A 13,538-nucleotide genomic window follows, 5' to 3' on the forward strand; every position below is an offset into this window, starting at 1 on the left:
AAGAAGAGAAAAAGAAAAAAAAAGTCCTTTCATGAGTAGAGTATTTTCAGTATTACATGATAAAAAGAAATCAGATTTGATTATTTGTATAGCAGTTCAAGTGGCAGTATGGGTCCCTGGAGAATGATTTTTTAATGATGATGGAAAATATTCACATGTGATGAAATGTCTCCATTTCATAGATGAGATGCTCTAGAGAAGTGGAAAGTGACTTTTTGGCAAAGGTTGCATGACAGCATCTTTAGACTGTGTGTCTAGATGGTTATGAAATAATAAGAGATATATAATCAGTCTCTGCATCCAATTCCTGACACAGCTTCTAAAACCCTTGTAAATAGCGGTGTTAGGTGAATCTTTTGTTTTAACATTCAGTTTTTACCCCAGTTTCTGACACAGAGGTACTAAGACCTTTGTAATTTGCTGAGTGATAGGAGTGCTCCTAAATCTCTTGGAATTTCCTAGGTGATAGGAATATCTTTTGTTCTAATGATGCAAATCTGGGTGAGCTCCTGGTTGGCTCCTGGATAGGACCTAGTTACCTGAAGGACCAAGCTATGATTAGAGCCTCGGAATCTATAGAGGGGCTGGAAATGGACTTAGTAATCAATCATGCCCACATGATGAAGCCTCTATACAAATCCCAACAGTAGTTCAGAGATCTTTTGGAACAGTAGTTCAGAGAACATGTCCATGTAACAGAAAGGTGACACAATCCAACACCATAGAGACAGAAGCTCTGACACTTATGACCTTTCCAGACCTTACCCTATATATCTCTTCATCTAGATGTTCATTGGTATCCTTTATCATATCCTTTTTTATACTATAAACTAGGAAACATAAGTGTCCCCCCTAAGTTCTGTGAGCCATGCTAGCAAATTATCAAACTGAAGGAATGGGTCATGGGAACTTCAATTTATAGTCAGTCTCAGAAGTGAAAGTGACAACCTGTGACTTGTAATTGGCATCTGAAGTGGGGACATCTTTGTGGGACTGCGCCAATAATCTGTGGGATCTGATGCTAAATACAAGTAGAGTGTCATGACTGAATTGAATTGTGGAACACCCAACTGGTGTTGCAGAATTGTTTGGTGCAGAATTGACAGCTGGTGTCAGAGGAGGTTTTATTTATTTATTTATTTATTTATTAAAAGATTTTATTTATTTATTTGAGAAAGAGAGAGATAAGGAGCATGAGAGGGGGGAGGGTCAGAGGGAGAAGCAGACTCCTTGCTCAGCAGGGAGCCCGATGTGGGACTCGATCCCAGGACTCCAGGATCATGACCTGAGCCGACGGCAGTCACCCAACCAACTGAGCCACCCAGGCGCCCAGAAGAGGTTTTTTTTTAATTTTATTGTAAATCCAGTATAGTTAATATGCAGTGTTTTATTAGTTTCAGATGTGCAAAATAGTGATTCAACAACTCTACACATTACTCAGTGTTCATCAGGACAAGTATACTCTTAATTCTCTCAGCCTATTTCACCCATCCCCTGACCCACCTACCCTCTGGTAATCATCAGTTTGTTCTCTATAGTTAAGAGTCTGTTTTGTGGTTTGTCTCTTTTTCCCCACTTTGTTCATTTTTTTAATACCACATTTGAGTAAAATCATGTGTTATTTGTCTTGCTCTGACTGACTTATTTCACTTAGCATTATAATCTCTAAATCCATCTATATTGTTGCAAATGGCAAGACTTCATTTTTTATGGCTGAGTAATATTCCCGTGTGTGTGTGTGTGTGTATCAATTCTTCTTTATCCTTTCATCTGTTGATAGACACTTGTGTTGCTTCCATATGTTAGCTATTGTAAATAATGCTGCAATAAACATAGGGGTCCATATATCCTTTCAAATTACTGTTTTGATATTCTTTGGCTAAATACCCAATAGTGGAATTACTGGATCATATGGTAATTCTATTTTTAATTTTCTGAGGAAGCTCCATACTGTTTTCCAGAGTGGCTGCCCCAGTTTGCATTCCCACCAACAGTGCATGAGGGTTCCTTTTTCTCCACATCCTCACCAACACTTGCTGTTTCTTATGTTTTTATTTTAGCCATTCTAACAGGTGTGAAAATGATATCTCATCATGGTTTTGATTTGCATTTCCCCAATGATGAGTGAGGTTGAGCATCTTTTCATGTGATGGTGTCAAAAGAGTTTTGAGTGTAGTAGTCATATGAGAGGAATGTTTTCTTTGTTTTCCTTACTCAGTGGCATTACCAGTGTCTACACATCAATGAAGGGCAAAAAGTAGACTATTTTCACATTCATCACTAATTATTATGTCTAATTGCTACAGTGTGCATGGGAGATTTGCTCTTAAGTCACTGAACTAACACCCCAAGCTGAAGCCTGTGGTGTGACCAGATTGTTGATTTTTTGCTCCATCTGGAACAAAGGATTATAGAGAAAAGTAGGTTGACGCAGCACACTGGGGTGTCCTGACTAATTGTGAGATACAATATGAGATGACAAATAATTTGTCGCTAATAATATTTAAAGTGCCAAAATTTGCAAATGCTTTGCTTTTTTAGATTATTAGTTAAATAATTAATAGTGTGTCTCCCACATGCTATTGCCATATTTTATGTATGATGAGGTTAAAAAAAAAAAGTTTGAGAATAGTTGGTCCAGAGGAAAATAATTTGGCTTCTATGCAGAGTTTAAGTTGGGTTCTTGCTTTTGTTGTATATTCTTGTGGATAATAAAATGAGTTCTTTTGAGCTATTGAAGAGGGAGGTCATGAGTATAGTTTCTGTGCATGTAGGTACTGTCCAAAGGCTTCCCAGATAACCCCAGGCAGCTGCAGAACTGATTACATGTCTCTCTGGTTGTCTTTCTGATCCAAACGGGAAAGCTAGCAGAGTGAAGTCCTTCATAGATGAAAACAAGACCAGGAATGAAATTCTCAGAATTGGACCCACATATGAAAAAACATGAAAATGTAATTCAACATCATGTACTTAGAGAACTAGAAGCAGTGAGTACCTTGAATTGTAAGATAATATGATAAGAAAGTAAAGGGGGTTGGCCAGCTTCATAGTAAGAGGGCAGACATTTATTTCTATTCTCACCCATCCCGGAGGGCTATTATAAAGAACAAATCAAAGAACAGAAATAGAGTTACTTAGTAAACTTAAAGTGTATTGTATAAATAATGATTAATGTAAGATACTTTGCACATAGTTAGATTGCTTCAAACCACAGAGAAATATAAAAATATAACCATGTGATAATTTTTCTTCAATTGATAATATTGGTACTATTTGAGAATTATAAATGAGTTTCTTTTTTACATAAATAAAATGTAATACATTTTAATAACTATATAAAAATATTCCTTGGTCACTGCCAATTAGCACATTAGTTTCCAAGTAGGATGCACAAAATTTATCAGGGGTGCTTTTAAAAATGCAAATTCTAAGCTCATCTCAGACTAGTCAGAATATCTGTGATTAGAGTGGGCACATCTGAGTGGTTTTTTTTTTTTTTTTTTTGCCAACTGCTCAGTTGTGTCTGATGTAGCCCTCTCTATGGTGGTCTGGGGAATGTGTTTGAGAGCCCCTGAATGATAATACCATAGTCCAAGATATATTACAGAGCCATTTTGGAGGCTTTGCTAGTATTTTTTCAAAAACATATATTTTGATTTCCTTAGATATCTTCCTAGTTCTTGCCATTATCACTTACATCTCCTGATTCCTGAAATACTGCCATTACCTTTGACTCTCTATTTTTTTTAATATTCAAATCAGCCTTTTCCTAGCTGTTCAAAGTATTAAACTCTTTTTTTTTTAAATTTTATTATGTTATGCTAATCACCATACATTACATCATTAGTTTTTGATGTAAGCTCTTTTCATCATTATAACTACCTCACTTTAAAAGACTTCCATTATAAGAAAGTTCATAAAATAGTAACAAAAGAGGAAATAAGTAAAACTTTTAGAAAAGAGGAAGTTTGACCTCCAAATTCAATATTATGTAAAGATAATATTGTTGTTTACTTTGAAAAACCAAAAGAATTAGTGGAAAAGCTGTCTACAACCAGGAAGAATATATTTTCTCTAATATGATCCTGGCCATCAAAATTGGATTTTTGTACTATTTTATTTTTAAGATGTTGATATAGGATGTTCTAAAATAAGGGAGAAACGGATTAAAATTAAATCTTATTATCTACTAGGTACTATGCCAACCACTTGAAACTTCAGGAAATCAAGCCTCAGAGAGATTTAACAATTTGCCAAAGGTCACAAAGCTAGTGGGTAGTAAAGCCATGATTGCTAACCCCAACATACTAATTTGACAAGGGAACCAGGAACACTCAGTGGGGAAATGATCGTCTCTTAAACAAATGGCCAAGAAAACTGGATATCCATATGCAGAAAAATGAAGTTTGACCCTTATTTACACTACTTACAGAAATTAACTTGAAATGGATTAAAGACAAACATAAGACCTGCTAATGTAAAAATTTTAGAAAGAAACATAGAAGCTCCTTGATATAGGTCTTGGCCATGATTTTTTTTTTTTTTTTTTTTTTTTGGATATGACACCAAAAGCAGAAGCAATAAAAGCAAAAATCAACAAGTGGAACTACTTCAAACTAAAAATAACCTGTGTAGCAAAATGAACGATCAACAAAATGAAAAGACAATTTACAGAAAAGGAGCAAATACTTGCAAATCATATATCTGATAAGAGGTTAATATCCAAAATATATAAAGAACTTATACAACTCAGTGGCAAAGCAAACAACCAATCCAATTTAAAAAATGGGCAGAGGCTCTGAATAGACATTTTTTTCAAGAAGGCATAGAGATGGCCAACAGGTGTATGAAAAGGTGCTCAGCATCACTAATCATCAGGGAGATGTAAGTCAAAACCACAATGAGGTATCACTTCACACATGTCAGAAGGACTAATATCAAGAAGACAAGAGATAACAAGTATTGGTGAGGATGTGAAGAAAAAGGATCCCTCGTGCACTGTTGGTGGGGATGCAAACTGGTGCAGCCACTGTGGTAAACAGTCTGGAGATTTCTCAAAAAATTAAAAATAGAACCACTTTACAATCCAGCAATACCATTCCTGGGTATATATCCAAAGGAAATGAAAGTAGGACACACACACACAAATATCTGCACTCCCACGTTTATTGCAGCATTATTCACAATAGCCAAATATGGAAGCAATCCAAATGTCTGTCAATGGCTGAACAGATAAAGAAGATACCATGTGTATGTGTGTGTGTGTGTGTGTGTGTGTGTGTGTGTGTGTGTATGAAAAAGAAGGAAGTCCTGCCATTTGTGACAACAACATGGATGGAACTTGAGGGCATTATGCTGAGATAAGTCAGACAAAGAAAGACAAAAACTCCTTTATATCACTTATATGTGAAATCTAAAACAGCTGAACTCATGAAAACACAGAGTAGAGTGGTGGTTGCCAGGGGCTAGGGGGTGGAGAAATTGGGGATGTGTTGTTTAAAGATACAGACTTATGGGGTGCCTGGGTGGCTCAGTCAGTTAAGCGTCTGCCTTCAGCTCAGGTCATGAGCCCAGAGTCCTGGGATCGAGCTTCCTGCTCAGCGGTGAGCCTGCTTCTCCCTCTGCCACTCCCTATGCTTGTGCTCTCTCTCTCTCCCCCTGTCAAATAAATAAATAAATAAATAAATAAATAAATAAATAAATAAAATCTTAAGGGTACAAACTTGCAACTCATAGATAAGTTCTGGAGATCTAATGCACAACATAGTGATTACAATCAACAATACTATATTTTAAACTTCAAAGTTGTTAAGAGACTAGATCTTAATCATTCTCATCGAAAAAAAAGAAATGATAATTATATGACATGATAGAGGTGTTAGCTGACCCTGTGATGGTAACCATCTTATATAAATGTATAAAATCAACATGTTTTAGATCTTAAACTTAACAATGTTATATGACAATTCTCATTTTTTTTAAAAAAAAAGGTGATTGCTATACTCCTTGTATCATTATTATGAAAGAAGCTTATTTTTCTCTTCATAGAAATAAGAAAGGAAAAGAGAGAGAAAGGCAGGCAGCAGATGGAGTGGGAGAAAAGAGAATTCAGATCGGTGGGTGACTGAATTATATACAATGTGATTCCTTCCATAACCACCAAATATCACTTTTGGTAAAGTACTGTAGTCTCACCAAATGTTTGTTGAAATTGATTTTTTTTTATCAGTTAACATAAAAAAAAAAAATGCTCATTAGGGTTTAGATGGGATATAACAGGAGCAGCACCCGTGAAGTGGACCATGAGAACGTAAGTCCATAGTAATTCACATAAATCATGACGAGGGCTTTGGATTTACACAGCCTGTAGAAGTGGGTGTTTCAAGCTAAATTTACCTCTTCTCCAAAGGGCAGGAAACTTAGCAGCTGACTGCTAAATTGCATCCAAACAAATCAGAGGAAAATCCCCTTGATTGCTTTGTGATCAGATCTCAAACAATTGATTCAGTTAAACAAGAGGCTATAACCTGTTTCCTTTTTGAGTTAAGTGCATGATTGCTCTTATTAGAAAATGAAATGTTACAAACTTTTGGACTATATGAGATCATCAGTATTTAACTGATAATAAAGGTGTGGTTTGGAAAACAACGCGACTCAATTCACCTTCAGAAGACCAGATGCACGTGTATAACATTTATGCTGCTGAAATTTGTGGTTGTCACTGTTACTAAGACAGGTCTCACTCACTGGCTGACACTGAGTTACAGAGCGATGAGGTTTGCAAAGAAAGGCAAATACAAGTTTTATCGGTACAAAGAGAATAACGCTGCAAACTAATGACTTCTGTCCCTTTAAATTATGGCTGGCAGGCGTTTGACACGGCAAGGCGATCTCTTTCCAATAGCCCATCAACATCTTCTCAACTGCCATCACCATCAATTTGCACCCTGCCCTTCCTTAGCTGGACCATCTCTCTGGAGGCCTTTGACTGGGGGCTAGGGTTAACCTGGAAATATTACAAGCCTTGCCATGAATTGGAGACTTCTTATCTTTTTACTGGATTTTTGTTTTTAGGTAAAATTTGTGAGCTTTTCTCAAAGACTAGTGGTGAAAATAAATTCCAGACCAACCAGAGACCAAATGTTGTCAAGGAAGTTTATACTTATTGTAGGTTCTGTACCCATCCTCTGCCCTCTGCCTTCCAGGCATCCCGTTTGTCACAATGACCTTCTACAATGACACAGACGTGCCCACCGGAGTACCCTGATTTCCATTCTCTTTCATTTTCCTGCTTGTTCCCCTAAGTTCCTTAACTTCCAATGTTATTGGTCATCGATGACCTTCATCGGGAGTTCTGTTAGGTTATAGCTCATCAAAACTGTTAAGCCACTTCAGAACAATAGATGTGTGGCTAATGTTGGCAGAATGTCATGTTTTAAAATAAACTGTTGAACTCTGCCCCCCACCCCCGATAAGATATTCATATTTAAAAGAAACCTTCCAAGTATTTACCCAAATGAACAAGGAAGTGGGAACTCTGCTTTCATTCATGTGGCAAAATAAAGTCGCATTCATATTAATGCCCATATTATGCCACCTACCAGCAAGCCCCCAGCTGTCCTCACTGGAATTTCCACTGGTCTCCGAATGTGTGTGTCATGTGTTCTGGGCAGAAGTCCCCTATGTCGCTCTCCTGCTCTGGCTTTTTCTGTTTGCTGTCCATATCTCATGAAGCTGTTCAACCGAGGCAGATGTAGGGATGCTTCTACCAGGAGTGGCCCTGGTAGAGAACAGCATTGTGGGTGCCAAGGGGACCAACTCCCGGGGCCGGAATGCTGCCCTCCCTGGACCCGTGCTTCCTTCCTCAATAGGGCCTGGCCCAGCTCCCCTTATAATCATCTCACTGTCATCCATGAAAAGAGAGACTTCATCTTCAAGTCCTTGGTTCCAGGTCTCTTATACACAACTAAAAACAAAGAAAAGAGCAGAGCTCCTCAAAAACAAAACAGAACAAAACACACACACACCCACACAAAAACCCCAAAAAACACCAAGCAACAGTTTTCAGACCAGAACAATTTCAGTCCTTACTTAGAAGATAATAAAAATACTCTCTTTTTATCTTGTTTGATAAAAAGTAGTTCAACGTGATACACAGATACCATTTTCCATTGTTAGAGCTATTTCTTCTTGGAACAGAGCATTGCAGAGATGCCCTTCTTGTTGTGGTCTCTAAGGCCTACAGCAGTCCCCCCTTATCCATGATTTTGCTGTCCTTGGTTTCAGTTACCTGCAGTCAGCCACCAGAAGAAGAGCTGCTGCTCCTGACACAGCATCATTACGTCAGTAACGTCCTGAGGAGCGCTACGTCACGACGCTGGTGTCTTCTCCTCACTTCTGGTCACATGAAATCTCACCGTCTTACGGCATCACAGAAGGAAGGGTGAGTACAATACAATACACTACAATATTTTGAGAGACAGAGAGCACGTGCATGTAACTTTTATTACAGCATATTCTTATAATTGTTGTTTTATTATTAGTTACTGTTGTGAATCTCTTACTGTGCCTCATTTGCAAATTAAACTTTATCATAGGTGTAGCTGTATAGGAAAAAACAGTCTATTTAGAGTTCAGTACTCTCTGTGGTTTCAGGCATCCTGTGGGGGTCTGGGAATGTACCCCCGGCTTAAGATGGGACACTGTATTTACATAAACGAAGATTTGGTCAGAGTGTCCCTCCCTCAAAGGCAATCTTCAAAACTCTATTTAAGCCTTTGCTTCTTGTGAGACTGCACTCTGCATTTTGCTTTATCTTTCATATCAGTGTTTCAAAAATCTTAAGGCCGTTAGAAGATAAACTGAGATGTACTAAACATTTTAAGATCTTATTTAAGTCAAGCAGTGCCAAACCAGAAATGGTTAGGAACGTTCCAGAAACAGGAGCTAAGGAGAGACTTTTATAGAGAAAAGGCAGAAACAAAGCAAGGACATTATTGACTGGCTATAGCTTAAAGCCTCGTGGGCTGTTTGTGATTGGCAGTCCTTGGTGTTTTGATTATAGGCTTAGGTTCTGGTTTGCTTAGGCAGACCATCCCCACATTGGAGCCACATCAGTCTAATGGCCTCCTTGTTTAATCTGACAAGGCCACATTTCAGTCAGAACTCAAGCATGATGAACTGGGAGTGAACTTACTTTGCTTTTGGTGACATCTGTGAGGAGGAAGCAAGTCGCCTAGAAACGGAGACTGAGTCTTGGTGGAACAGTGCAATACATTGCATTACAAGGACTCAATTCATGTTTTGCATCTTCCCAACACTATACCAAGCAAATTCTGGACCACTGTTGTTAGCAGCGTTAGTTCTTGAGTTCGACCAAGAAACAATTCAGAGCCAAACTCTTCAGCAAGCAAGGGTTTAGTAGTGCTCAAAGCAAAGGAACCCTCTCAAGGTGGGAGATCGGCAGGCCCCAAGGTGGCAACTGCACTGGGGTTAGGGATGTCTTTTTTTGTCATGTTTGCAGAGGTTATGGGTCATAGCTTGGGCGACCTCTGACTGAGGTTGCTTCCAATCATCCAAGGGACTCCTCCTACCGGTCAAGAGGGAAAGTTTTGGGCCCTCTGTGGTCCTTGTCGGAACTGTCATGGCAGTCTTCCTCCGTGGGGGTGTGGTGTCCAAACCGCAATATAAATGCATTATAATGAAGCTATAGATTACTGTGGGTCAGTGGTCATAGGGGAGAACGAGTGCGTATCCCCCTAGAGTCTTTCCCAGCTGTTTGGTATTTGGTTTCTAACTGCCTGCCTATTCTATCAGTTTGCTGAGGAGTTCTGAGGGCAGAGTCAGCTTTAGCAATGTGAAAATGGAGGTATTTAGAGAATGTGCAATCCTTTCACCTTTTCACATCCAAGAACAACTTATTTATTTATTTATTTATTTATTTATTTATTTATTTTTAAAGATTTTATTTACTTATTTGACAAAGAGAGACACAGTGAGAGAGGGAACATAAGCAGGGGGAGTGGGAGAGGGAGAAGCAGGCTTCCCGTGGAGCAGGGAGCCCGATGCGGGGCTCAATCCCAGGACCCTGGGACCATGACCTGAGCTGAAGGCAGACGCTTAACGACTGAGCCACCCAGGTGCCCCCAAGAACAACTTTAACCCCACCCCCCACCTCACTTCCTGGCTTGCCTCTTCTACCAGCTTCTCCCCTGCTATTGCATGGGGTTCAGCTGTTCTAACACCCCTTCCTACTCTCTGGAGCCAAGAGAGTAAGCGCAGTAATTTGTTCATGGAACTGGCCCCAGTCACCCCTCTTTCTGGCCTGGCTCTCCAGTTGCCACGGCACGTGGTTAAGTTAATGAACTCCACTCCGTGTTCTTGCTTAAGGAGAAATGGATTATCTTTTGTTAAAACACAGGCTCATATCAAGTATGAACTTCTGCGCATTTGTGTGTTAAGTCTCAGAGATTCAGCTAAGATAGCTAGCTGAATAGTCTTAAAAATAATAACTTTTTTGCTATGTTCTTTCTCTTTGGCCTTAAAATAGTTAGGCTATCAAGCACTTTCAGGTTAATACATTAAAGTATTATGTTCTGCAAAAAGGTTTTACTTTCTTTGTGCTTCTCCATGTCAGTCCTTTTCATGCTGCTCAGATGCATAGGCGGGAGACTGTAAGGAGTGTTCAAATCAAGGGAGGAGCAGAAGAACCTAATGCTTTATAGCCTGTGAGACATTTAGCTGTCAGACGACAGAGCATTCAATAGAATTAAGTAGAACTAAGTGCCCTCTTTTTTATTTTACTTTAATGACTAAAGGAACAGGAAGAACAAGGTAAAAGACAGAAGGGCAAATCTACAGTCATCAACCAAAAGCAGAGGGGTTAGTATACTTCCAAGTGCTTAAATTAATGTATTTTTTTTTCCTTTCTTGGGCCATATCTAATGTTAAAATCAGTGCTGAAATCAGTTCGCATAAAGCCAGTGTAAATGAGGTAATAATGAAAAAAGGACTATCAGCTATTTTTTTTTTACAAAATCAAGAGCTGTATTTTTATGTAAATCGTCCAAATATTAGTCATGTTTATTTGTCTTATGGATGTAGAGCAGAGAAGAGAAAATCCATTTTGTCTTTTTTCTTTAATTCTGGTGACACTAAGTGAGTTTCAGTTCTAATTTTCTCTACAAACAACTCATAGTTACCACTAAATGTTTTCCAAATGCATTTTTTTTAAAGATTTTACTTATTTATTTGACAGAGAGAGAGAACATGAGCCAGGAGATGGGAGAGGGAGAAGCAGGGAGCCTGATGTGGGGCTCGATCCCAGGACCCTGGGATCATGACCTGAGCTGAAGGCAGATGCTTAACGACTGAACCACCCAGGCGGCCCAAATGCATTTTTTTTTTAAATCATAGTTTAAGAATATTAACTTTACTAGAGATTTCAATGTTGGATCTTTGATGAGATTAGGGTTAAACTGGTGGAAAAACATTTTGGGATTTTCAAACCAGCAATATGAGAACGAAAAAGGTCTTAGAAAATAATATAAAAATAAAGGTTTATCGTTTATTATATATATGTATATATTGTGTATATGTGTGTGTATATATATGTGTATTTGTGTGCATATATACATACGTATATATATATATATGTTTCTTTTTTTTTTTTTAAGATTTTTTTATTTATTTGTCAGAGAGAGAGAGAGAGAGCACAAGCAGGGGGAGCAGCAGAGGGAGAGGGAGAAGCAGGCTCCTTACTGAGCAGGGAGCCCGATGTGGGACTCGATCCCAGGACCCTGGGATCATGACCTGAGCCGAAGGCAGATGCTTAACGACTGAGCCACCCAGGCGCCCCTATATAAGTTTCTTATACAGCTCTGTGTGTGTATGTGTGTATTGTGAGTGTACAAATGCAGGTCCAATAATACAGATTGGCTTAAGACCCAGCACTTATCTTGCTTATAGTAGAATGTTGAATGCCAACTAGTAAAATGTGTAGGGGGTACTGGAATGGGAACATCCTCACTTTATAGACATCATAGGAATAATTAGTTCAGGTAAGAATCATCAATGAGTATGAAGTCGAGGGTAATATTTTGATGAGAAGTAGGATATTTGCATGGTTGTAAAATGTCTACACATGAATCACTTAGCAGTTGTGTGAGGAAATATAATAACCATACAGTGGAGAAATTGGACAATCAAGAAGCACATCCAAAATATTTATATAAAATATTTTATATAAAATAAAATCAGATTCTTTAAGACATTTTTTACATTCATAACTACAAAGGCTTCAAGCAGAACAGAAAATCAATGTAAAACTGAGAGAAGAATGCAAGTCTCCTGTTTTTGCAATCAAATATTCTGCCTGGAGAACACTGCTTTATGGAACATAAATTAAAAAACAATGAAAACTATTCTTCACACAGACACTGTTCCTCTACCCCTCCTTTATCAACAAAACCATGTTGAACATTGAACAGGGCACTGTTTTCTCTGTGAGCACAACAATACCCACTGAGAGGAAAGAAGAACTTTGTAGATTTTAATTGCATCCCTGTAGCAGAGCTTTTAGAAAGGTCTTTTCTAGACTACGGCTGTTTGGGGACTGAAAAAGGGCAGATTGGAGAAAAGAAGATGGTATCAGGATAGGGGGGTTAGAAAAATATCGAGAGGAGAGTTCATCTAAGGGGAAGATAGAAAAGATAAGAAAAAAGGAAAGGTAGAAGCCAAAGCCATAAGGAAAGGAGTTTATCATGCTTCAGCTTTCTTTGAATTGATGTTTAAGTGATATTCTATTTAGACTGTCCATTGCAAACAAACAAATAAACAAATAGACAAAGGAGAGAGAAAAAGCCCTAAAGTTTTGGCAAGAAAGTGCTTTTCAGAGCTTTTTTTCCCCAGGTAATTTATAATTATCTTGTTAGAAAATAATGAACTGGAGTGGCAAGAGTTTGGGCTACCTCCTGCTCACTCTGACGAGTCACTGGATTTACAAAAGAGCAAAAGGTTCTTATCTAAGTTTGTCCAGTGATGAACAATACATACACATAATACGTATTTAAAAATGAAAAGTGTATTTTTTGTGTGTGAATTCCTGTTATAAAAACGGTAACTCAAAACCCACTTAGAAGCCCTGACTTATGAAAAAATAATGTTGTTTTTCCTTAGAAGCTAAGGATTAAAGATATCTATAAAGAAATAAGAAAAAAATTTTTTCCTAAGATTTTATACGGTACCACTTTTGTGATGCGCCATTTTACCATGAAGATACTCTAAAACAGTCAAGTTTAAATGAACTTGAAATGTCCCATTGTGTTGTTCATGCAAGAATGCAGGGCTTATCTGGTAATTGTCTGATACACTCACCTAGCAATCATCTGATACACTGGAATTCCTCACTGCTACCCATGACAAACATCTAAGGAGATTGGTCTGTTAACACACATGGTGTCCAGCCTCAGTCTGGGTATTAACACACCCTCAATCCCATGGCTCTTCATTGCTGACTTTCATTCCTCTGAACAGCTTTG

This window comes from Halichoerus grypus, chromosome 3, assembly GCF_964656455.1.
Source record: "Halichoerus grypus chromosome 3, mHalGry1.hap1.1, whole genome shotgun sequence".
Classification (NCBI taxonomy): Eukaryota; Metazoa; Chordata; class Mammalia; order Carnivora; family Phocidae; genus Halichoerus; species Halichoerus grypus.